This window comes from Nanorana parkeri, unplaced genomic scaffold (assembly GCF_000935625.1).
Source record: "Nanorana parkeri isolate BGI_ZX_2015 unplaced genomic scaffold, ASM93562v1 scaffold361, whole genome shotgun sequence".
NCBI classification, from domain to species: Eukaryota; Metazoa; Chordata; class Amphibia; order Anura; family Dicroglossidae; genus Nanorana; species Nanorana parkeri.
In genome coordinates this window covers 901,401-929,065 of record NW_017306629.1, presented here as the reverse complement: position 1 = coordinate 929,065, position 27,665 = coordinate 901,401, and the positions used below count along the sequence as shown (strand labels likewise).

The 27,665-nt window shown below is 41.9% G+C and overlaps 1 pseudogene; it reads left to right on the top strand.

The window, feature by feature from the left end:
- The first annotated feature begins 1,865 nt into the window (after positions 1-1,865).
- On the top strand, positions 1,866-17,369 carry LOC108788911 (annotated as a pseudogene).
- Positions 17,370-27,665: the final 10,296 nt, after the last annotated feature.

Below are 27,665 nucleotides of genomic sequence, written 5' to 3'. Positions count from 1 at the left end.
TAATATTGCTTGGTTGCACGCTTATTCATGTTCATATATTCCTGTCTTTTTTCTTTTCCCCCTTTGTGTTTGTTACTTACAGATACCTATAAATAAAGGATACTAAAGTGTCCATATTGCATTGTAGGGTTCTGTGGGCATGCTTAAAATGTATTTATAGCCCAATTTTTATTTCTAGCTTTGGATAGAGTAGGGAGGGGTTAAAAACCCTTCTCAGTTTACTTTTTTGCTGTGTGTCCTACCTGTTAGGGATATTTCTCTTCACTTCCTGTCCCGAAGATTCAATAATAAGAAAAAATCTCTACACATTGAAATATACCCCATCTTAGTTGTCCGCCCAACAGGTGTCCTCATTAAAGGATTTGTGCTCACACTCTGTTATGGTGAAAAATCTGTAATTTTGGATTGATTATCACTCTCTGTCTTGAACACTTTGCTCACCAGGACAAATTAGAAAGGGTGAATCGACCCAGCGGGGAAAAAGACAAATAAAAACTTGACAGGAGTTTTGATTTCTTACTACTATCTACAAAACTACAAAATAATTCTGGTCACATACACCATTTTAAGAATAGACTTAAAGCGGACCTTTTCCCTTTATCTTTAAAATAATATCAAACACACCTTTAGAAATGTTGAGTAATGACAATCTACAAACACATACTTCTAGATAATTGCCGGCTTTGTATTCTTTGCATTCCTTATTGCTCTTTTCTTCCCCAGTCTTTTGACAGTGGCCATATTTACTAGACATGTGCGATTCATTTCGTTCCGAATCAAAATTCGGATGAAATTTCAGAAATTCGGAGATTAGGATGTATCCGAATTCCGAATCACAGATATAACGAATGCAAACAATTGCGAATTTCCAATTCCGAAATTCATTAGCGGTAGTCTGTATGAAATTTTGTTTGTTGGACAAAATTTAATTGCAGCAAAGTGACATTTGAGAAAAAAAACCTTTTTTTTCCTCTTAAATGTCACTTTGCTGCAACGAATGAACAAAATGACAACGAAACGAAATTGAAACGAATTGGTGCACATGTCTAAAATTTACTAAGGACAGATTACTAGCTCTCCTTTTTTACATCCTGGATTTATAGCACATGTGACTAGGACATGTGACTGTGCACATCATCTCAGGGGAGGAAAATGCCTTTCCCTAAGAACTCATGAAATTACAGATGAGATTTACCAGCAATGCTCTACTGTTTTAACCTCCCCAGGATGGAACACTTTGGCACTTACATCGTTTGTGCCAGAACTGGACAGGGAAGTAGATGAATTCTATGTATAAGTAAATGAAAAACAAGTTTGTTTAACTAATGAATGTAAGATGATTTTAAATCAGCATGCAGAGCTGCATGCTGCTGTTTCTTTTAGTAAAAAGGGGTAAAGGTCCACTTTAAGGACAAGGTGGAATTTATATTCTCCCTATACTTCAGACACTGGGCACCAAGAAAGTCTACTTATCCAAAATGGAAGGCATATATGCACTTCAGAATTACATAATGTCCTGCCTGTAGAACAAACAGTCTGAATATATGGTTTAGAAGATTTGCTTATTTGTTTATCAGCAGCTTTCCCAGATTTAAAAGCTGACAAAGCACAGTGTGTAGCTAATAGTGATTTAAATGGTAGAAATGCTTGTAAAACCTTGAGGTATCTGGGCAATTGGATTCCAACGTATGACACTAATTTGCTCAGGGAGTGGTGGAGGTGGTTTACAACTTTAAGGTGGAGAATGAAGTGTGTATATATCCGTTAACTTATTGCAGCCTTATTGCACTGTTGGACAGGTTGCTTTTTAAGGAACATATCATATCTTCTAAAGTTGCAATTTACAGACTAACAGAGTTGACACAATGGCATCCAATAATGCAGCACCTGTGCAAGGGGACATCTTTCCATTGCCATCAGGATTGGGAACAGTTGTAACATTTCCAGACCTTCTTATGATATTTGAAATTGTAAGTATTCATCTTAAAATAAAACAATGACTTATTCCATATATAAGTTGTATATATATAGTACAGGATTGTGCTGGTGTTAAGCTAACATAAGCAATTATGTAACATCCAAACTACATTTTTAAACATTGTACAAATGAATTTATTTGTAAGATATTTTACAATCTCATTTTACCATTGCACTGTCCTGGATGTTCAGAATCAACAAAGTCCTGTTCAAATTCAGGAACATACAGATAACAGCATTCAAATAAAGTAAACTATACCATTGCAAATAAAGTGCAATTGTAGAGGATTTCGGGTATATTTTGTTGATTATATGTCATGATGACAGCTAGTATGTTTGTTAACAACTGTACTACTCAATGCACTACACTTACCTGGTGTCAGGGAATCGGGTTCCGTTCCCTGGGTCAGCCGCGCCGGCGTCTGGTTGCTAGGCGACCTGCCGGTCACGTTCCCTCCAGGGCTTGTACTCTCAGACGTCGCTCTCAGACACATACAGTGTCTAAGTGACAGGCAGAGTAGGCCGGCCTTCACACAGCATTTCCATTACTAGGAGATGGTTGGGAGGGCCGCTGCTGACGACTCCACCCACACACACCTGCCTCTACTACAAGAGCTAACAAGGCTCACTTGCTCAGCGTTCTAGCGAGGTAGAAAGTCAAGCAACTTGCTAGGGCATTCACCTCCACCATCCTGAACCTTGCTGTCCTCCTCCAGAGGATTCACAGCCGTGAAGCTTCCACAACCAGTGGCTCGGGGTATCTGGACTGTTTACACCAAATCGCAAGTACCACCTGTATTCTCAGTCTGATACAAGATTGCATATCCTCCATTGGCTTGAAGCGACAGTACTCTATTGAATGCCTGCAGCTCACTTACCTTATATATATATATATATTACTGCTATCCTGATTAACTGAACCGTGCATCATTATCCTACCACTTAACAGTACCATCATTGTATTGCCTTGCATTAGTGGAGTTAACTAGTGTAACTACAAGTCCCAACACGGCCCCAATGAATGACAATTGAGGACCTATATTGTGTTCACAATCCTGTGGTGGTGTATGATGTGCTAGGGGTTCCGACCTCACTCATTCAATACAGAGTGCGACAGTGAACCCTCTAACTGAGCCATCCACAGAGTCACTCCGCAGCTGAGATCCACACACACAAGCTTGCTGGACATTACACCTGGATTTGTTTGTTGAAAGTCATGATTTTATTTTCTGCAGTGTGTAAGTGTTATAAGTGCTGATGAAGCACATTGTTTTATTTCTTTGTTTCGTGTGACACTTTTACATTTGCTAAACTTCCTCCAGATTGTAAAGTAGAAATATGTTATAATTGTGCAGTGCTACACCAAAAACCTTTACTGCATTATTTTATAATGTCGAAAGATTTATTTTCACATACAGATTTTAGGCTCATCAGGATAAGGATCCCTTTTCTGCCAAAAAAAAACCAAATGACAGTTATTTTTAGATTAGAGTCAAACTTACAGTTACATTGCTAAAAAGAAAGATCCTTATCCTGATGTTAAAGGAGAATTATGGGTGAGTGAAATACACTCATCCCCATAATTCAAGCTGACCTGTGATGCTGAAGCTGTCACAGTTTGGCTCTATTGATCGGGAACTCAGTTAACACATACCGCTGATTGCTGAGTTCCTGATCATCTCCCTGCAGAGAGTGGTGACTGCCAGTCACAGCTCCCTGCAGGGATTCCACCTTCCCCGGGGTGGATCCTGAATATTTGTCGGGATCCATCCAGGCTGTGGTGGGGCAATGCGCTGCAAGCTAAAGTCTCCAAAGAGTCTGTACATGCGGTTACAAATCAATCACTATCCCTGGACACTCTAGGGCATGGGTGCCACAAAGGACACATGATGTAATTTTAAGTGGCACCTGGAAGATTGTCAAACGGCATGTATGCAGACTCCGACTGGATCCTCTGGTAGGCTTCTTTTTCCTACAAATACGGCACCACTGTAAATTACAAAGCCTGGCCTGCCCCTATGCTTCCATGGCCCACCCACCTCTAGGACATTTGGGAGAGGCCCACCTGCATAGGCCTGTCCATTAAAAGGCAGCCCATCTATCTTCTTCCCCTCCTACTGAAACCACCAGCTGCCGCAAGTTGGCATTTACAGCCCCAGCGTTTCTGATGGTGCAGGATTTGAGGCCGATTTGAGGTCTGAAGGTGCATTAATTGCATCTGATCTGAGGTCTAAAAGTGCAGGACTTGGGGTTGATCTAAAGTCTGACAGTACAGAATTGGGGACAATTCTGATATATGAGGCAGATTGGGAAATAATTTGAGGTTTGAAGGTGCAGGATTTGGGGCTGATCTGAAGTCTACTTTCTGATTTTGTTAACTGCCATGCAAGTTGTCTAATGCTTGTACATTGATACTGAAAGTGGAAAAGGTTGCTGATCCTAACTTACCCCTAAAAATCATTATAAAGTAATAAATCCAATATGAATGTTGTTTATAACCTCTTTGGGTAATTACATGTTTCACCATAATGGCAGCTATAGGTAATTATGTTGTTAAGTAATTGCATCAGTTACCTATTTTATAGTAGCACTATGCAATGATTCACTCATCTCTGTTCATATGTTGTACAAACAGTGCCTGAAGTTTAAAAACAGTTATGCCTTGCAGGCTGGATACTACAACATTGTAGCATGGTGCCCCCTTTCCACAAGGGAAAAAAGCAAATCTTGCTCAATAACTTCAATATTTCCATTATACATAGTGCAAGTTTTATTTCTATCATGCAGAGTGCAATCTTCCAGGGTAGTAAACCACTTTCATAAAAAATAAAGGATGAGGAGAGGGAGGGGATAACCAAAATGCTTTAGTTGAATCTCAGAGGAGATTATAGAGGCATGTCTACTGTATAGATTATCATAACCTTTAGAATGACCCTGTTGTTATGTTGAAAAATAAAAAGAAAGAAACCCAGCCTATAAAAGAATATGGTTTATACTTCCCTTTCCAGCAGGTGGTGTGCTAAATCTTCACTTTCTTGAAGAGCTCTGGGGGCTCTACTATATTTTTAACTAAAACTGTCTTTACCTATGGTGCGAAAGGGGTTTTACTGCATTCTAAATGTAGAGTTAGTACATCTATACATTCAGCTTTGTAATGCTCCTCAATAGTCAACAAACACTTACTGACCTCACACTAAAGAAAGTGGAACTGATCCCGTTCACAGTTAATTCTCAGTGTAAACAGGGTTTAATCTCTAAAATATACACGAACAGTAGCTCAAAGGCCTAAACGTATACCTCAGATGTCAATATCCCGCTCCCTGTGACCAATACAATTGTTCTTGCTATATAGAGTGCATTGGACTCACCTAAGAATGTATCAATTTTCCTGTAAAGACCTCCCGTATACCCTAGGTGTACCTCAGAACAGGGAGATCTGACTCACTCATGTTCTGGAGTTGTCCAAAACTGGACTGAATAGTTGCAAGATGTGTTTGATATCATGTATTGTGCATTTAATGTTCGTTGCTCTCCTGAACCTGTGATGGGTCTTTTGGGAATGCTGCTACTTCCTTTTGATGATCCCACATAGAACTGGCAATCACCAGGAAAACCATAGCAGAAAATGGCTATCTACCCAAGCTCCCAAAACCTGCATTGAAATAGACAGTTACATTACATACATTAAGATACATTAATGTGTACCCATGGAGGTAGCTCTCAAAAATGTGAGAAAATATGGCGTGGTTGGCTTAATTACCTTACACTTGCAGCTCCTGCCTTAGTCATGCACAGACTCTTTGGAGATTTTAGCTTGGAGACAGAGGATTTGTACATTTTCATATCCCCTAGTTATTACTGCTATGCATGATTGGTGACCCAATGAAAACGCAGACCCAAATTATGTTGTTAAAATAAATGCAGTCCTTAAGGCTCTGTTCATATCTATGAGAAGCATCACATGCACTCCTGCAATGCATGTTGCAATATTAGGTGCACTGCAGTGCCATTATTTCTTAATGGCACCCCAATGCCCCTAGCCAGTGCATTGTATTGAACCACATCACATGATAACCTACTACCATGCGATGTGGTGAATTGCGATTTAAAAAAAAAAGTGCATGCACTTCTCTCGATTTAGCGATTTAGCGATTTAGCTGTGGTAGGCACCCCACCCATATGAATGGGCTACCTACCACAGCGTCTCATAAATGCACCCTGCAGCCCCCCTGTGATGTTGTATCACAGTGGTGTAAACTAGGGCTTATTTAATGTTTTTTTCTATTTCTGATGGAAATGGGGGACGATGTTTGTGTAAAGGCAACAAGAAAAATGCATGTTTTTATTTGCTTTTGCAGTTAATGAAACAAAAACCCATAAAATGCTGCAAACAGAATTGCAAAGTGAGGTGATTACCTAACTCTCTAAGGGTTGTGACATAGAAAAGGGTTCATTGGTGTTGACAATAGGACAGTGAAGGGTGTAGTGTGTCATAGAACAGAAGCACAAAGGGCAACTGAAGATTTAGCCACAACATGCTTCCCAGGTGGCACCATGGCAAGAGGGTGCACATATGAAAAAAGTGTAAAATAAAACATATGGATGGTGTGGGAAGGCATTCAGTAATATAACTTTAAAAGCATATCTAAACAAAAAAATTAAATATAATGTATTGTAGATTACTAATCCTCAGATGTGGTAGCTGTATTAGTTTTCTTTTCTTTTGGCTTTTGCTCCAGGTGATTCTGTCAATAATACATTTCTGTTTTAGGGTGACAATACTCACTCACTAAACTATGAAGGAGCCGCACTGGCACCGTAGGACAGAAAATGTTCAATTTATAAACAATTCAGAGTAATTCACCCTGCAAATCTCTGTGAACGTTTGTTCTGTGTGAAAAACGTTTGTTCTGTGTGTTCTCTGTGAGTGGCAAAATATGAACATTCTTACTATATTAGCTTTATTAGATTGAATGTAATTTAATGTGATACAGTATTATGGCCACTAGATGAAGCAGAGAAACATGGGAAATAAACACTGTAGTATTTTCTAAGGGGGTTATTCACCAAGGAGCCGAAGGATTAAGCTGAATGTTAGGCTAATCCTTCGGCTCTCTCCGGCTGCAGGAAGACTTCGGTTCAGTCCGTACAGCAGCTGAAGGCAGCCGAAGCAGCCGAAGAAAATGTACTAAGAATGTTCCTTTTTGCCTCTATTTGCACAGAACTAACGTTCATAGAGATTTGCAGTGTGAATGGCTCTGTGAATTGTTTATAAATAGATCCCAAACACCGACAGAACACCTCCCCCAGTTGCCCCATAGTTCTCCTTTAAAAGACCAAAGGAGTCAATAATACAAATTAATTGTGAGGGTTTACATATTTAAGTGGTGGTGATAATGATGATGACATGTGTAAGGCATGTTGACAGTAAAAATACAAAGTAAAGATGTGCTCATCCTTGACTTGGACCTCACCTTTCTTCCCCACATCCAATAACTATCCAAATCCTGCCGTCTTCACCTTCGTAACATCTCCAAAATATGCCCCTTCCTCACCAAAGAAACCGCAAAACTACTCATACACTCCCTTGTTATCTCCCGTCTTGACTATTGCAACTCCCTCCTCATTGGCTTACCTCTACACAGGCTATCCCCCCTTCAGTCTATCATGAATGCTGCTGCTAGACTCATCCACCTAACCAACCGCTCAGTGTCTGCAACTCCCCTCTGTCAATCCCTGCACTGGCTTCCACTCGCCCAAAGGATAAAATTCAAAATATTAACAACCACTTACAAAGCCATCCACAACTCTGCCCCCGGCTACATCTCAAACCTTGTCTCAAAGTATTACCCTAACCGTCCACTCCGCTCTTCACAAGACCTCCTGCTTTCCAGCTCCCTCATCAACTCCTCCCATGCTCGCCTCCCGGACTTCACTAGAGACTCTCCCATCCTATGGAACTCTCTACCCCAACCTGTCTGTCTATCTCCCACCTTGACTGCCTTTAGGCGTTCCCTTAAGACTCATCTCTTCAGGGAAGCCTATCCCACCTCAACCTAACCACTGAACAATCACTTTCTCAAACAATTCATCCCCACACAACGACCTCCTCATGTATCACTTGCCCCTCCCTTGTAGGTTGTAAACTCTCATGGGCAGGGCCATCCTTATCATCTTGTCTTGAATTGTATTGTGATTGTAATGTCTTCATTATATTGTACAGCGTTGCACAAACTGTTGGCGCTATATACATCCTGTATAATAATAATAATAATTATAATAATAATGTGCTTTGACCAAGTGCACATGTATTATTTGTTTCCAATCAAACTTGACCAATGTATTATTTTGCTATGTTTGGTTAAGCAATATTGTTTGAGTAAAAGATCTGAAATGATCAAACCTATGATTGACAGATTATTGTTATGTATAAGGTCTGCATATACAGTAGAACACAGTAGAAGTTGAATCTGAATAATATCTGTAAAAAAATAAATCAAGGCAACTGGACTTGCTGTATTTTTCTCATGTTTTCATTCTGAATTGAGAAAGCTAGTCGGATGACCAGCGAAACATCTTTAAGAAAACTACAGCAAGTCCAGTTGCCTTGATTTATTTTTTACGGATATACCATGACCTGGGTGAATGACAACCTTCACAGACATCCTGAATAATAGTTGTAAAGGTTTATCTAAAATATAACATTTACATTTTAGTTTTTACTGTCTGTAGCCCATTGGGGAGATGTCCCTTCCTAGAGACACAATAGCAGGAGAGAGGAAATCTCTCGAAACTGAGGGGAAATCCCTTCTTACAAAGCTGTCACTGGAGAAGGTATCCCCTTTGGAAATTTCCCCTCTTTTTCTGGTCCAGTGACAACAAAAGCATTTCAGATTTCCCATCACCTTCTATCTTGGTGACAATGGAGGTGAGTCACTCCAGCAGGGACACAGCAATAAAAACCTAACAGTGGGTGAAACTGTTCCCTTCTCTATCCAAATACCTTAAGTTGAACTGCAGGCAAACTAAACATACAAATGACATATAGATATGGGAGCTGTAAAGAATTTGGATTTCTGCCCATCAATTTCTGAGAATGACACAGCTTAGTCACACCATACAGCGTTATCTGGAAGGGCAGAAAACCTTATCCCATCCCTAGCTTATGACAGGACAGTGAGAGGAGAAGTAGCAGACTGAAAAGTTCATCTCTCTGTTACACTGTTCTCTCCTGCTATCAGCATGTTGCCTGTTAGCACAGAAAGCACAGAAAGCACTGCGGCAAAGCTGATTGGCCCTTGTGCTGCTCCCCTGCCAGTTTGAGCTCTGCTGTACAGTGCAGTGCATTGCAGGAGTCCAATAGCAAATTCAATTCAAGTACTTATATTGTTTGCATTTGAAAACTATGTTCATTTGTGCATTTTATATCTGCCTGGAGTTTAGCTCTAACACATTTTTGGCTTTTGTTACACTATAAAATTAGACCACATTTCATTTTTCAGCAAACATTTTTTTCTATTAAAATGTTAATGTGAAGCCTTCCAAATATACTAAACACATATTTATCTTTCTATTTCAGGTTTCTGGTGGCCTTGTGTGGATTTTAGTAGCATCTACCAGACTTCCGGGCACGTCAATAGTTCAAGGATGGGTTATGTTTGTCTCAGTCTTTTGCTTCGTGTTTGCATCTATATTCATGCTACTATAAAGTATCGGAGCACATGTGGGAAAATTGACCTGGACAACTATAGTAAGATACAAGCATTGCAAATGTTTACCCATAATACAAGCATGGAATAGCTTTATAGTTTTGAATTACATTTTATTTTTAAAGTCCAGTTGAACCTTAATACAGTAAACTCTGTTATCCGGTATTCAACTATCCAGAACTCTCATCTAACCAGAAAAAGAAAATCCCCTGTGTACTCACTGTTCTGCTGATCTGCGGCATGTGTTATCCCAGAAACGATTGTGTGCCTATTTGTCTTAATTTGTTTTAAATGTGTGAATTTGTCTTGATTACTGCATTTCCATGTCAATATGAAGTCAATACAGAGTTTATGTTATGTTATGGTATGGTATGTTATGGTATAGTATGGGGATATGGCATTAGTTAGATCTATTTTTAATAGTAACTCTCAAGCAACCAGAAACTACATTTATCCAAAATCTACCAATCCCCGTGGATGCCGTATAACGGGGAGTTTACTGTAATATTTGTGCTTTACTATTATATGGCTCTGTGCCAGTGGCATGCTGAAGACCGGACTGCTGGTCTCACACAGAGCACTGCTTCTGTGTGCAGAACTGGATAAAATAAGAATGCATAGTTTTCTCCAATTATTTTTTAGAATGTATGACCTTGAAGGAGAATTATGAGGTGAGTGATTTTCACTCAGCCTCATAATCTGAGCCGACCTGTGACAATGAAACTGTGCCCGAGTTAAATAAAGAGCTTTCTGTAGTGGTTACTCTACAGCTTTCTATATGTACAGTGGCGTCGCTACAGGGGGGCAATTGCCCCCCCTAGGTTATCACTTGTCCCTCCCCGTGTGCCCCCCCGCTAACAGTGGCAGCAGTCCCGGCGCTAGCGCAAGGCAAGAGAAATGGAATCCCTGTCCCAGCAGATAAGTGTGCCCGGGACAGTTATCACACAGTTATCTGCTGGGACAGGGGTTCTCCCCGCTGAAGCCTCACAGACTGTCAGTGGCTTCTCCCTACAGGCTGTAGCGATCTGTGTCAGTGTAATTGTCGATTACAGCCTGTAAGGAGAGCCCTCCGACAGTCTGTGAGCTCCCCCCCCACCCCTGCAGTCTACTCACCTCTCCGCGGCGTCTGCGATCGTCTTCATTCCAGCTGCTGACCGCAATAGCCAGCCTGCTATTGGCTCTTTTAAATTGCAGTAGCTTTTAACAGGCTAGCTATTACACCCGCCCACTGTCAGCTGTCAATCAACAGAGGTGGACCTGATAGAAACCTTCAGGTCCCTCCTCTGCTGATTGACAGCAGGCAGTGGGTGGGTGCAGTAGCCAGCCTTTTATTGGCTATTGCAATTTGAAATATCCAATAGCAGGCTGGCTATTTCTCCCAGCAATGAAGTAACAAAAAAGAAAATGTAAAAAAAATAAACTAAGATTAAAAAAATAAAGTTAAATTAATAGGAAGTAAAAAATATGTAAAAAAATAAAGTGAAATAAATAAAAATGTAAAAAAAGTGAAACAAATAAAAAAATAAAGAAAATTAAATAAATAAAAGGTAAAAATGTAAAAAAAATTAAGTTTAATAAAAAAGTTTTTAAAAAATAAACGGTTGTGGTATTCAGGATTGTGGGCGGCGTTGGACTACATGTCGGAGCCGCAGGGCGCAGATGCCATCCGCAATTAAATCAGCTCTCGGCGCCCTGCGGTTGCGACATGCAATGAAAATTATTAGTGCCCCCCCAGATTTTACTGTGGTATCTTATGTGCCCCCCCTATATATTGTTCCTAGAGTTGCCACTGTATATGTAGTATAATAACATAAATACAGGACATAGTTGTCAAGTGTCCTGGATCCAGTAGGACAGTCCTGGGATTTTGGGCAGCATCCCGCAGGCTGTCCAGCAAAATCCAGGACATGGTGCAGAGTGGAAGTAGGGTGCCAAGTAAGCAAATGTGTTTGGTTTCAGGTCACAGTGGATTCTTTGAACCCAGCATGAAGTCTGAAAAGTGCAAACTAAAAATGGTACCATATTGACGTCTTTGGAGGGCAAATCTTCAAAAGCATAATTTTGCATATTTTTAAGTCTAATAGGGAAGGGATTGTCAATAAGGGCATTTGGAACTAGGCACTGGCATAGAGGACAGGTACCAATGCAAAACAAAATATGAAAAATATTGTACATTGGGGAGAGGGTCTTCATTTAATGATACTATGAGGGTGACATGGAAAAAACACCCATCCTTAAATTACATGCTTGGAAGATGCCTTTTAGCAGTATGTGCTGTCATGTAACAGTATGATACTCACAGACAGCATCAGGGACAGGATTTTGGCATTACATATTTTGCATGAGTAATTGATTTTTTTACTTTTAAATTATTGCTTGGCAAATAATGCAAAATTCAAATCTGATTCATGACAACCTGAAAAAAAGTTTGTGACGTTGTTTTTTATTTAGTGGTAATAGGTCTGAACTGAACTGTGGTAGTAGGAGCTGTAACAGATCTAAAAGCTATAGGAAAGTTTACTCTTAAAAAGTAAAGCTAAAGCCTTCTACTTCATACAAATTGGCTAGTGGCAGTGGAACAGTTTTATAGTTTGTGAAATTGTTTGCAGTACTACACTGCATTGTCATAGATATTTAATAAATGTCAAACAAAGTATACAAAAACACTTCAAAATAGCAACCCAACATTTTCCTGAACACCCTCCCCTCCCTGTATCTCCAGTAATTTCCAAAATATTACAAATATAGACTTTAGGATGTGTTAGGACTTTAGGATGGTCAGTGGCAGGGCATTATGTTAGCACTTGGTTAGGATGCAATATAAAAGGAGAGACAAGGCCAGTTTTATCTGTAAAAAATAAGACAAGGCAACTGGACTTGCTGTATTTTTCTTGAAGATGTTTCAGTGGTCATCTAACCAGCTTTCTCAATTCAGAATTGAGAAAGCTGGTTAGATGACCACTGAAACATCTTCAAGAAAAATACAGCAAGTCCAGTTGCCTTGACTTATTTTTTTACAGATATACCATGACCTGGATGAATGAGAACCTTCACAGACACAAGGCCAGTTTTATCATGAAATAAAAATTAGAGTGTATTATATGGGAGACAATAGTCACAAATATTGTACAGTGACTGGACAGTATATAAGCAGCTTGATTAGGTCACAATGTAAAACGGTAAAATGAGGCAGATGTATTGGTGATATACTAGTTTTGATTTTGCATTTGTGTGATGCCAAGCAGGTTAACTTTTTGGATCTTACAGCTGAGATTGGAAATGAAGGAACTCTGATAACCAAACTTTAGGAAGCCTACATCTTCAAATAATCTGTAACATGCTAAGAGTTTCCACCCTGAGGTCCTGGTGAAAACTACAGCAGTAGGTCAATATCTAAGAGCCTGTAAATGTCTAGAAGATTTCGAGCAAGAAGCAAAAAAATCTTTAACCGCCTCCCGTCCATTGGCTGTACCTAAACGGCCGGACGAGAGTCTTGTAGATGCGGGTGGACGTTTTAAGACATCCCTCCCCACCCCCACTAGTTCGCGGTGCTTAGCAGGGAACGAGTGTGGAAACTATCAAAAATGTAAACAGCTAGAGGTAGCTGTTTACATACAAGTGTTCTGGCATCTGTAGAGATGCCCGATCGCTTGTATGTAGTGCGGGTGTGCCCCCCCACCGCCGCCGTTCCCGTGATCTGTTGGGACCGGCGCGGCTGCTCTGTCACCAGAGATCAAAGGGAGATCAGGACACGATCTCCCTCTGATTTCCTCTCTGGTCTCTGAATGCAGGAAGTGATGTATGTTATATCTCTTCCGCATTCAGCTGTCATTCCCGGCTACAGAAGCCAGGGAGGAGCTGGTGAAGCAGATCTCTGCTTCATCAGCTTCTCTGGGGATCCCTAGGTGACATTAGGGGTCTTGGAGACCCCTGATATCTCCATAAAGAGGACCTGTCATGTAAATTGGCTATCACATAGGGGGCTTCTTACCCCTATGTGATAGCAATAAAGTTAAGTGCAAAAAAATAAACAAGCTTAAAAAAATTATTCACATATAAAAAAAACACACAATTTTTTAAAAGTCCCACGCCCCCACATACACACACAAACATGCTTTGGGTGCGCCCACGTGCGAAAACAACATTTGCGGTCATTGTACCGCACATGTTGCATATCCCCGTGTACGTCGAAGTGAGAGTAATAATTCTAGGGTCATCAATCACTGTTAACACTAAACTGATGAGCGGTAAAAGCTTTTGAAGCGTCGCCTATGGACAATTTTGGGTGTGGTAGTTTTTTGCGATTTTGCGCAAAATAGAACCCTGAACTCTCCATAAAGAGAACCTGTAACTTCCAAATGCTTAAGGAGATCTATAGGGTGACTTCTAGAAAACAAACAAAAAAACAGTGCAATGTGCCAGGGAGCACACACCAGCCACTAGCAGCTGTGTGTTGCAGTGCAGCTGTTTGTGTGAATGCAGCCTAAATGGCATGGCAATGGAAATGTGAGAGCAGTTAAAATTGAGAGAGAAGCTTGCCAAGGCCTACTCCTCAAACACCTCTAAATGGTAAGAAATATTTTTTTCAATAATTTTTTTTTGGTATGCTATGTGAATAGAAACACATAAAAAACATATAGTTGATTAAAATTGGGTATTATATTGTGTTTTTGTGCATTAAAATGAGATTTGAAAGTGTATTTTGTACTGACATTTTGATGGGTTTGATAAAGAATTGCACTAATATGCAGAATATCATGCAAAAAATGTAAACTGCCTCCATTTTATTCTAAAGGGTCTTTGCTTTCAGGAAATATATAATTTGGGGGTGGGGGTGGGGTGGGGTTAGGTAATTCTCTGCCTAAAATGTAAATTATAACATGTGCAAAAAACACAAAAATAGCTCTGGCAGTGAAGGGGTTAGCCTTGGTTCACACCTAGGCGGGACCATTTTTGCGCGTTTGTACGCGCGTTAGCAGCATGCAGTTATTTGCGCGTACATGAAGACGTGCCTCTTGATTGGCACCTCATAAACCATTGTAGACAATGGAAGACCGCGCATATAAACGTGCAAAAACACTCACGAAAATGTGCAACATGCTTTTGTTGCGCATTTTTGAAGTCTATTGGGAGGAAAAGAGCTTTTAACCGCTAAAAGAAGCTCCTGTATCTTTTCAGGCATTTGGCTTTTTCTTGCTAGGTGTTTTTCTGCTTAGGTGTGAACCAGGGCCATTGGAAATCCTGGGATTTCTTGTTTTGGGCAGTTAAAATCGCTTTTCAAACTGCTCAGAAACGCCTAGGCGTGAACCAGGGGTTAAAGATCTCAAGGCTTGGGTGGTAAATTCTATGTTAATGTATTGTTAAAAAAACAGATCCCTCACTCTGCCACTAATGACACTCTGCAAGCTTTTCTAATTTGAAGCTGCAAGAGTCCCGTGTATAAACCTGCTCTAAAGAAACAGCTAGAAATGTAAGAACATTTTTCATTCTTTTTCTAGGTTTGCCGTGTGAATGGGAACACATAGCAAACATGTTGTGGAGTTTTTTCAAATGTGGAAAAACACTTTAACGTAGAATTCCTGTGGTATGCTGCATTAATATTTCAATGTTTTTTTTAGGATGCGTTTTATCACTTCTTTGCTGCACTATTCTACCTAAGTGCTTCAGTACTGCAGGCTTACACGACAATAGTTCTAAAAAATGGGGAAGATTTGTATCACCTGAACATCGCTGCTGTGGTAACTGTCATATCTATTAATATATATTATATGTTACTGTTAAAGCCAATCAAAAAAGGCAAACAAAAATGTATCCTTGCAGTGGGGCTACCCCCACACTGAAAGGGTTAAGTGCTCGTTTTTGTCTAGGGGACTGGAGTAAAGCAGATCTACTTACCTGATCTTAGCTTCCTCTGGGCTGTTAGACTGGTCCCCGCAGTCCTTTTCCCCTTCACTCCGGTGGCCTAGGGACTGTTGACATGAACATGTCTAACACAGGTCTTGTAGAGGTCTTGTAGGCCCCATTCACACCAGGGTGGTTGCCGATCAGCGCGGTTTCCGTGTTGATTTCAAAAGGGAGGTTTTGGGAGTTTTTAATTGCGTTTCAACACTGCATTTAATGGCATACGTTTGTACAGCACTGCATTTAATGGCATACGTTTGTACAGCACTGCATTTAAAGCCCAATTCCAGGCTCCCCCTCCCTCCTGGGGAATCCCCCAGCATATATCTAATGCTTCATTTTTTTATACTCACCTTTTCCAGATGTCTTCAAGCCATTCACATAATGCACAAGGTCCTCTGTCTCATCGCCTGTTGTCTGGATGCTTGGTGGTTTTCAATGGGGCAGAGGGCAGTGCTGATATGTCAGTGCCACTCTCTGTATCATTACACTGTAAGTGCAGAACGCTTTGTGAGGCAGGTTCGCAAAGCCTCCTCAGGGGCAGGCCAGTCACAAATACAGAATGTTCTTAGTTTTCTGCTGGGCTTCATTCAACCCAGAAGACTGAGGTCATCTAGGGGAGAAACAGAATTACTGTGGGGAACAGCTCTGAAGAGGAGGTGAGTATTGCAGGGCGAGTTGCTTTTTCAATTTTTAATATGGGTGGGGCACCATTTAAAGAAAGATTGCCTGGAGTAGTGTTTTCAATGCAGACGCAGCATTTATCAGTAAAGCAGATCTGCCAGAGCTCTTACAGGAACTCTGGTTTATGCAGCAGAATATTGACTTCATTGTAACATTTTTATTTCAGCAAGCACTGTTATTAAAGCCTAACTCATTATAATTCTTTTATAGTCTAATTCTACCAATTTTTATTTTTATTTTGGAGAGAATGGGGGAGAATTAGAACCTCTGTTGGGTTTTAACTGCTGTTTGTGTCCTTACTCAGGAGATTTCTCTTCTCTTCCTGCTCTGACACCAGTCACCTATACAGCAGGTGATAGGCAATCTCGCTCATTGTACAGCAGTAATCCTGAGAGAGGCTCCAAACCTATCTTGCTCTACGTGAAAATCAGTTTTTATTGTTACCTGTGTCTCCGGTGGGAAAGTTCCCCTCACTTCCTTTTCTGATGCATGTGCAATTGGATGTAAGGAATAATATCTTCCAAACAGGGACACAGGGATACCTGCAAAAATGCACAACCGATGCTCAGAGCCAGCTGGCTGCTACTCTGGTCCTTGAAGCCTATCTCTTCCTCTGCTGCAGCGATGGTATGTCTCTCTATGTCCTCACCTCGTATACACTGTGTATAGAACAGGATGACGTAAGGATCCTTAGACTACTGCAGCAGAGGGGGAGGGAGGTTCCAGATACCGGTCTAAGAGCAAGTCGGCTCCAAGGATCAGGTGAGTATAACTTTTTCTTTAGCACTTAGACAAAAATGAGCAGTTAACCCTCACTGCAAGGGTTAAGAAAATTTTTGCTGGAGTTCTGCTTTAAAAAAACTACTTCAGGGCCAATATAAAAATCAGACCAATGAGAATCAGTTTTTTGTTAAACATACAGTGTAAAAATGGCTACTTGATGATTGTAGGCATACACCTACCCTGTTATATCTCATCCTCAATGTTAAATGAACTAAGATTTGTTTTATTCTTCTGCAGGTCTTTGCCTATATTGCAACACTGCTCTACGTCATTCATGCACTGGCATCCCTCATTAGATGGAAAAGATCTCCTTAAGTTATAAAGACTTAAAAATCTGGAATAAAGATGGCTCAATATATTCTGAGTTGTTTAACGTATATGTTTGCTGAAAGTACAGTTTAAACACAATTATATCTAGGTCAGGTTTACCAATGACCTAATTAGATCAGAAAAATATATTTTTATTTCTATTCCTATTTATTGATGTATAAGCGGCTATAGTCAGGTACCTGTCTCACTTGAAAGAAATGAGCGCTGAGATAACTGCCTGCTAAGAGCAGCATGAAATTAAAAAGTACAAGTGATTGGACCATTGTCTCAGTATAGTCAGCAACATCTGATCTTGCCTCAGGTAGATCCCTTTACCTGCTTGGAATATATATTTTTGTATGGCTGCGTAGTACCACAAAGCCTATATCTAGTTTGAGTTATTACTGGTGTGTTTACTTTAAAGTCATTTTTTTATGTGACTTTCACAGTTTTTTAATGTTTGATTTTCCCTCTGATCAGTAACGTGCGGTACCTTCCGTGCTGGGTGAGGTATTCCCCCTGCCCACTCCAGCCCGCCCCCCCCCCAACCTAGTCACCAAGCTATGTGTGGAGGAAGGAGGGAGGAGGAAGGGAGGAGACAGGGAGGAGCCTCCCTGTCCCTCACTTGCTCGTCACTGTTGAGGCATCAAGATCGATGTCCTCAGTGGGTTTTTTTTTTCTTTTTTTTGATTGGACAGCTTGGACTAATGGCGCTTTGCCATTGGTCCAAACCATCCACAGAGCTCAAGCTCCTAACACAGAGTAGAGGCTGTTGAAGCTCTGGCCTAACTATGTTAGATTACATAAGCAGTGGGGAAGCCTGCTGCTGTGTAACCCAACTTAGCTGTCAGAAGCCGGATGCAGCGCCGCCTGTAATCAACAGGCAGGGCATCCTATACGACAGGTTACACAGCGGGGAAGCTTCCCCTGCTGTGTAACCTGTTACAAGTCGCTCTGAATGGAAAAAAAGCTGTCAGCTTCGGACTTGAAGCGGACAGCTTTTTCCTCCATAGTACTAGGTGAGGCTCTGCCTCCCCTGACCGTACATCCCTGCCTCTGATGTGGTTTACAGTAAAAGGAAAAGAACTCCGGGTATTAAGCCTTGCAGTGGGGGTCTACCCCCGCACTGCAAGTGTTACCTACTCCTTTATGCTAGGGTCAAAAATAAAGAAAAGTTATACTCACCTTAACCTCCAATTCCGCTTTTACCTCTAGATCAGGGCCAGGATTTGTGGGAAAGAGGCCCTTATCCTCATCAACATGGGGACGCTGCCCCATGTTGAGGGCAAGTGGCCTGGTATGGTACAGGATGGGGTGCAACGTTTGCCCCTGCCCCCCCCCCCCTTTCCTGCCAGCCCGCTGATTAGATCAAGGGTCTGGTGAAAGATTCGGGGGGGGACCCTACTCTCTTTATTTTTTTTGGCATGGGATTCCCCCAAAATTCCTACCAGACCTAAAAAGTCTGGTATAAGTTTGGGGGGGTGACCCAAAGATGGGTTTTTCTTTTTTTTTTCACATTTAATAATATATGAGTTCATTCTGAATGACATTTGAACAAAATTTGGATGCATCTGAATTTTCATTATCAAAAATGTGGATACATTATTTTTCCCATTCAGAAATTTGGATGCATCTAAATTTTGGAAATTGCTGATTTGTATCTGAATGTCAATCTGGCGGAAAAAGGAATGCACCAGTCTAGGGGTTACAAGGAGTTATATAGTGCTTATTGAAACCTTTATGATCAAAACACATGCTTTCCCAAAATTGTCCCAATTTTACTATGCTCATTATGATAAGCCAGACTAGTTTAGCCACCATTACCTCATTTATAGGCGTCTACATACTTGTGCTTCTGTTAACATTTCTGTTTTTATACAGGGTGCCATATGGCTGGTGCTATACACAAGGTGATAATGCCAAGGCAGATTGACTCAATTTACATTAAACAAAGCAGAACATGCTTATTGTAATGTAAAAGAAGTTCATTGTAAAACATTACCCTCTTATACACAGATAACAGGCAAGTCAAATAACTTCACAGGATGCCAAACATTACTGATTTACCATAACAGAGTTCCATTTTTTTATAGCAAGCAATGCTAATGTCATTCAGTGAAGAGCAAATCAAGCAAAGTTTGGTTCACTGAACAAAAAATTTAGAATGTTTCACTGGGAAACCAAAGACCTTCATCCAAAAACACTTTTATTGACGTTTCATCATCATATCAAACATATAACACGTTGTTTCTGAACCACGCAGGGTCCCTTTATTAGGTTAAGTATGACAATAAGTACAATATCAAATACATATAAATACCCTAAGTGTACTAACAAGCCACCAATCAGATAAATGGAACAAGGTGACGTTTTTCTACTTAGTGGCTTGTTAGCCAAGGGATTTTATATGTATTTAAATATTGCACTTATTGTCATAAAATGCACCTTTTTCTCCCTTAAAGGCTGTGAGTCCCAGCATTGTTTTTTATTTTGGTCATGTCTCAGTCCTGCACATTATACAGTTTTACATTTGTACCCTAACATATTATACTTCTTTTCTTGTACTGATAGGGCTTTAATTTAGATTCTGTGGTATTGTGTGGCAATCTCATGGTAGAACTGGGGGTCGTAGTCACCCAGGACTCTCAGCCAGAGGGGCTGAGCAGTTCCAGGAAACAAATCCCTTTGGTGGGAAAGAACTGGCTTTGCAGTTATTCCCAGGTTTTCTGGATTTGGCATGGGATCCTGGAACTGGGAGATTTCAAAGAGAATTGGGAGGGATGAAACCTCCATTCCTGGGTTTAGTAGAGGTCAGCACCTAATGATTGCACACCTGTGCACAGACCTTATGGAAACAGTGCTGGCTAAAGGTGCCCATACACTGCTCGATTCTCGTACGAGAATCGCGGGAAATCCCGCGATCGTACGAGAATCGAACAGTGTGAACGAAGACGTGCGACCGTTTCTACTGTACGGTCGCACGTCTTTTGTCTAAGGAGCATGTTAGAAAACCAGCCGAGAATCGTACGATGTTCGGCTGGTTAGAATGGTGCTTAAAGGTGGCCATACACTGTACAACCATCGCAAGACCTTAGCCCTCGTTCACACCTGAACGTTTTGTAGCGCGTTCTACGCTCAAAGAACGCTCTACAAAACGCTCAAAAATATAAATTGCATTGGAGTCAATGGACTCGTTCCCACCTTGGCGTATTTCCGCCCGTCCCGAACGCGCTACAAAACGGCCCACGCCTGAAAAGGTCCCGGGACTACTTTGGGCCGTTTTGTAGGGCGTTTTTCATTGGGATACAGCCAAGTAGCCTTTGGAATTGCGCAACTTTTTTACCGCGAATCGCGGTTAAAAAACCGCGTGACGGTCGCGCGACAGACGCGCATATTACAATACGCCTAGGTGTGAACCCAGGGTTAGTCTTGCGATGGTTGTAAAGTAATAAAAAAAACATACGATCTGGACATCTTGGACAGGCAGATCGTACTCTCGATCATCGCAATCCCGCCCCCCTGAGGGGCGGGCTTCCAATGACGGCAATGCTGAACGGGCAGTGTGCGCACACCGGCCCGTTCGGCATTTGTCTCCCGAGCACCGTTCAAACCAGCCGAAAATCGTACAATTTTCGGCTGGTTTTCTAGCGTGCTCCTTAGACAAAAGACGTGCGACCGTACAGTAGAAACGGTCGCATGTCTTCGTTCACACTGCTCGATTCTCGTACGATCGCGGGGTTTCCCGCGATTCTCGTACGAGAATCGAGCAGTGTATGGGCACCTTTATGCTCTGGGCTCCAGCTGGGAAGAGGAACAAAGGTGTTCAGGAGTCAGGAGGACTCCACCCAGAAATCAGAGGGGAGCCAGGTGGCTGTATGTGTGCTGGATGCACCTGGGAGACAGCCGAGGAAACTTAAGGTGCCCATACACTTTACAACCCTCGCAAGACTTTTGTCTTGCGAGAGTTGTAAAGTACTTAAAAAAACGTACGATCTGCCCATCTTGGACAGGCAGATCCTACTTGCGATCATCGCAAGCCCGCCCCCCTGAGGGGGTGGTAGGCCGGTTCACATCTGGTTCCCAGACCCACATAAGCAAGTACATTATACATATATATTTATTGTTCCTGTCACCTTCCCTGATATGTTCGGTCCAGGCAGTCAGCTGACCTAGTTTTGCGCCCTCTTGTTTCTCTCATTGGTTTTCACATCCGATGCACTCATGAACCAGGAGACTCACCGGCCCAAGTGATTCCGTCCCGGTAACGAAGGGAAGGGGAGGAATCCGGTGACGTCACGGACATCGACGTCAACTGACCCCTCCCCTTCGTTACCCATCACGGACAACTACATCACCCGACTCCTCCCCCCTTCCCTTCGTTAGCCGACAGAGCCACTCGGGGAGAGGGGGGAGGAGTCAGGTGACGTCGATGTCCGTGACGTCACCGGATCTCCGACGGAAGACCCAGAAGCCGGCGGAGAGGTGAGTACTCTGATCGATCAAAATAATTTTGATCGATCAAAGAAATTAACGATTAATCGACGGATTAATCGTTAATTTCCGCACCCCTAATTTTTATTTCATTCTTTTATTATCTGTCATTGCTTTATACAGACTGAGCAGCAGCAGCTCTCTGGATCAACTGGTGATTCCTGCCACAGTACCTTAAAGCCGCACGTAAATGAGGCCTAATAGTGATCTATTGCTGGCTGCAATTAGTCAGCAATAGATTGCTATAACAGTGATCTGCTGCTGCCTTCGGAGGCTCTTTCTGAGCCTGTGGAAGCATTGTGTGCAGTGATTTGCTGCAGGCACTTGTTAGAATCCTTACTAATAAAATTATGTTTGTGGGTTATTATTTCTATAAGGTGTATGTATAAATGAAAAGGAGCATGGGAAAATTGATTTTTATTTTTTCAGTTTGGGAATTTACACTTACATGGGATGAACTCCATGTAGCTGTGTCTTTATTCAACCTCAAGGAGGAATTCGTAATGCGTTCGACCCCATTGGCAGGTGCGAATTGGGCCTATATGTTGTCAGCAAGACAGGAAGTGAGAGGAAATGTCATTAACAGAGCCCCAGATAGCAGTAAAAGCCCAATTGGGGCTCATCTGTTCCCTACTTTATCCAACATACACATTTTAAATAAATCCTTTCACACATGTTTTAAGCGCTGCATCTACAGTATGTCTATTTCTATTTTTTTGTGTATAATGCTTCATAATTGCTGAAAGCTTTTAGAATGTGTCATAAGCCTGACATATTTGAATGAATGTCAAATTAACGCAATTCCCTGGGTGAGTTGGCATTTTCGAGGTGACTTTTTGACAGTTGAAGTGCTTGTTTTTAAAATGTCAGAACACTTGAATTTATCGCTTAGAATCTGAAGTGCCTTTGTAACCATTGCATATAAACAGGTTTCTACATGGCAATGTAAAGGGAAATGATGTCAGTCTGAAAGCATTAACCAACTAATTACCAATCAAATCTTTTTCATAACATTAGGGAAGTGAAAATAATCAAGGAAGATTTATTGCAGTTAGTGTACACAAAGTTATTTGCCTGATAAACCACTCAATTTGCCCATGCTCATTCAAGTATAAGCGGGTCTCACCATTGCTTGTTACAATGTCAGACTTTCACGTGGGCCAAATTGTGATGGCAAGATGACTGGGTCAGATCAACTTCAAAACTGCAGCTGCAAGGATGTTCCTGGTCTGCAGTGGCCAGGGCCTACCAAAAGAGGTCCAAGAAAGGGAAACCGGTGAACCAGCGACAGGGTCATTGATGCACATGGAGAGCAAAGGCTGGCCTATGTAGTCTGATCCAATAGAAAAGCTACTGTAGTTTAAATTGCTGAAAAAGTGAATGCTGGTTCTGATAGTTTTTTTCTATATATAATACAGTGACAAATAACAAAAACACAAATCGGTGTAACAAAGCTGTAAATATAAAGTGCTTTAACGTTTTGCACAAATGTAAGCACAAAGTAAGTGTCCATAAATGATTTACACACAAAAAAAAGCATTTCAAATGATTCACATTTTTTGTGTAAAACTCAGTTTACAGCTGCCAATACTAGTTAAGATGTCCAGTCTCATACAACTAGCATGATACCGTGCTCCATTTCCTGTGCGGGACATTAGATATCGCACGTAAGTGCAATCTCCAATTTCTTCTTACATGGAAATTCTAGATTTGAAGCTCCCACGAACATGGCCCTCTTAACCCTCCTGTATTGAACTGTATTGTAACTGTACTGTCTTACTTTATTTTGTAAAAATAGGTTGGCACTACACAAATCCTGTATAATAATAATTAGAGATGCACCGAAATTAAATTTTTAGACCGAAACCGAAAATAAGAAATTTGACAGGCCGAAAAACGGAAAATTAATGTTTTTTTCCCCAACCTTTTAAAAATGTTTAAAATTATTTTCTAATTTTATTTGTCTTTTTTTTTTACTTTACCGTCGGGGGGCTCTGGGGAAATATCAGGGGGTCTAAACAGACCCTTGATATTTCCCTTTTAAAATAAAAGACACAGAGTCCTAAATCTCTTTTTCTGCCGCCCCTGTTATGAATGAACCGGAAAGCTCTATACTGAGTGCTCCTGTCCATTCATGAACTGTAGAGTGTACTATATACACAATTATGAATGAACAGGAGGTGATCTAGATCACTTCCAGTTCATTCATAACTGGGGACACAGTAAGCATACTATGTCCTCAGTTATTCACACTCAGCGATCAGCTGCTTGCTAAGTGCTTGTAAGCTGCTATCCATCCTGACTCACCTGTCACAGGAGGCCCAGCCAGGCGGTGGGGTAGGAGAGCTCAGCCTCCTGTGACAGCTCACTGCTCCTCGCTCTCCATCTTGACTCTTCTGTCACAGAAGCTGAGCAGGGCGGTGAGGGAGGAAAGCTCGGCCTCCAGTGACAGCTGTCTCCATCCTGCACTACCCTGCTCGGTATCCCGAGCTGTCTCCATCCTGCACTACCCTGCTCGGTATCCCGAGCTGTCTCCATCCTGCACTACCCTGCTCGGTATCCCGAGCTGTCTCCTCCCCGTTCGCCTCCTGAAACCTTCTCTCCTCCCTGCTGGGCACTGGTCTGTGTCCTCTTGGATCCCCGCTGCCTCTGCCGACACAGGTGGGGAAGAGCAGTGTGCATCGAAGGGGACACAGACGGCCGTCCAGTGGGGAGCAGAGAAGCAGTCAGGATGCACTGAATTTTCAGCCGTTATGGTACATTTGGCATTTTGCCAATGTACCATGTTTCAGAAGCCGAAATTTCAGTGCATCCCTAATAATAACAACAATAATTTTTGTGTATAGAAAGACTGCCAAGGGCATGACGCGGCATACTCCTTGTTGCCAATTGCATCCTTACAGGTCCCGTGATGTGCGTTGCGGCCGGCCCGGTCAGAGCGGCAGAGGGAGAGACAATTTTTTCCGGGGGGTGCAGAAGTTGCCCAGTTCCCCCTCCCCCGGGAAAATAGTCTCTCCCTTTGCCACTCTGACTGGGCTTGCCAGCCGCACCGAACAAGCAGCAGGTGCACAGGTCCCAATCGGGTCCCTCGACGTCACTCGGATCCACCCCGTAGCCGCGGAATTCAAAGGGAGTGATGCCGTCAGCTGCCGAGGGACACCCCTCTCCATCCTCAAAAAAAAATAAAAAAAGTACTACTTACCTCACCGCTCTCCATCCTGAGTTCCAGGTTGACAGGCTGCAATCTTCCTGACTCCTGCCCTTTGGAGCTCCACGCTGACATGCTCTCCAGCACCATCCCTTCTGTGGACTTACAGAAGTCTCCTTACTGCAAGTATACCTTGTGTTGGAAAAGTTAACCCTTCACTTACTTCATTGATATTATTTTGTAACTGATTGATATTTGAGTTTCATTAACCCCTTAAAGACCCCCTTCCTCTCCCACTCGCCGCTCACACCCACGCCGGTTAAACCGCTCACGCCACCGCACACGCCGGTTAAGCCGCGCACGCTGAGGACATGCGCCTGCTCCTCTCCTCCCGGTGATCTTCCTGACTCGCCACTGCCCGCCGCCAATCAAGGGCCCACCGTCATTCAAAGTAAGTCACCCGAGATACCTTTTTAATGTTTCCTATTTTTTTTTTTAAAGCGGCACACTGCAGAACATTAGCAGCTATAGAGGAACAACAAATCCCATCCCAGCAATAATACATTAAACACCCTGTATAATGCTGGGATTTGTTGTTCCTCTATAGCTGGTGGTATTCGGCATTGTGCCGCTGTATAATACATTGGTATTCCGCATTGTATTGTGCATGGTACTTTGCATTGTATAATACAGCGGCACAATGCAACATACCAGACCAGATATATATATATAATGCTGCATTGTGCCACTGTATTATACAATGCAGAGTACCATGCATAATACAATACAATGCAGAATACCAATGTATTATACAGCGGCACAATGCAGAATAACGCCAGCTACAGAGGACTACAAATCCCAGCAATAGTACAGTATAGTATAATGTACCATTGCTGCGATTTGCTGTATTCCTCTATAGCTGGCGTTATTCTGCATTGCGATGCTGTATAACGTACTATATTGCACACCACACTTTTTTTTTACTTCCACGTATGATTTTATGGTGAAAATGATTAGTGCCCCCCCCAGTTTTGACCGTGGTATCTTATGTGCCCCCCTATATATTGTTCCTAGAGTCGCCACTGCACCTACAGTACACATCTTGCTGACATAATGATCATCAAAAAAAAGCTTTTAAAGTATTTTTTTGAATTCTATCTTTATCCAAAGGCTTACATTGCAGTTTGGTTAGTCTCAGTAAATCCCTATTTGAATTTCAGTTAGGTAACTAGTAGGGATGCACGGATACTTTTTCTTGGTATCAAGTACGAATACCGATATTTATGTAAGTACTTCCGCTAGTATGGAGCTGGCTTCCTGGGCAATCAGGTAGCCAGGCTTCTTGATTGCCTGGGGAACCGGCTCCATGCTGATTAACCATGTAGCCGGCTTCCCAGCCAATGAGCATCGAGCTGGCTTCCCGGCAACTCAGGAAGCTGGCGAATTTGGAGGTGAATTTGTTTGTTACCATACATGAAGAAGAAGACGTTACTTCCCACTTTAAGGTTGGGTGGCTCGGGAAGACCGCCATAATGTTTTTGGACCCTTTTAGGCAAACTGAAAAATCCCAGAATCTCAGATTTTGGTGCACAAAAAATTCTGACGGACAAAGAAGTCAGTCGCCTTGCCCCCCCTACTAATTAAGGTGAACCATATCGGTTATATTGTCTGAGGAAATCTTTAATTTTTGGACTTACAGGTTTTCACTTGCCACCAGTAAGGCCTACCAAACTGCAGCAACCACCAGTGGTTTCATGACATTTCTCTATAGGACACCAATCACCTTGAAAGCAATGGCCTAGGAAGTGAGCTCCACAGCTAATAAGGCTTGAGTCCATACTGATAACTTTTTAGGATCAACTGCCTAAGAACTTAAGACTCTTCCAACTCGGAGACTCTGATTCATGTTAGAACATTTCTGACAGGATATGACGGGTGAAATTGGGTATCAAGGTACCAATAATTTCTATTGCATTAATATAAGATTGAAATCTGGAACAGTTTTGAATGGACTTGGACTAAGTTCACTAGTACTCAGAGGTAAAAAATTTCCAGTAACAATATTGTCTGCCTCATGGCGCAAATGCCTGGAGACATCCACTCTGAATCCATGATGCAAAAGGCACATGCACAGAAAAAAAAATCGACATTTATGTAAGTGCTTCTCATGCTCACCAGTTAAACCACAGATCACAATTCCCACCTAGTCATTCACTTGGACTGAAAGTTAACACAGGACCACCTGATCCATCACTGCCAGGTCTCCATGCTGATGTGGCTTCCTTTCCTGCTCCCCAGTTGCAGAATCCCTGAAATCTGGTGAAAACTACTTGGGAGCCCTCACTCATTTTGGAGAGTCAGTAGGAGAATGGAGAATGAAGAATGAAGAACTAATGGCAGAACTACTCTCCACAGATACTACTGGGTCCCCTTCAACTACAGGCATCATGAGCTATGTAAGGCATTACACCAGTCAAGGGATCCACTGAGAACTTCCTTTGAGTGACACTAAACTCAGAAGTTTAGTCTTAAAAATGCATTGCTTAACTATTAACAAAAATGTAGCTTATTAGCGTATCACTCGACTGTAGATCCCATGTATAATCTCAATATAAATGAGTAAACTAAATGTGAGTATGTATTCCATAATGGGAGAGAGCTTG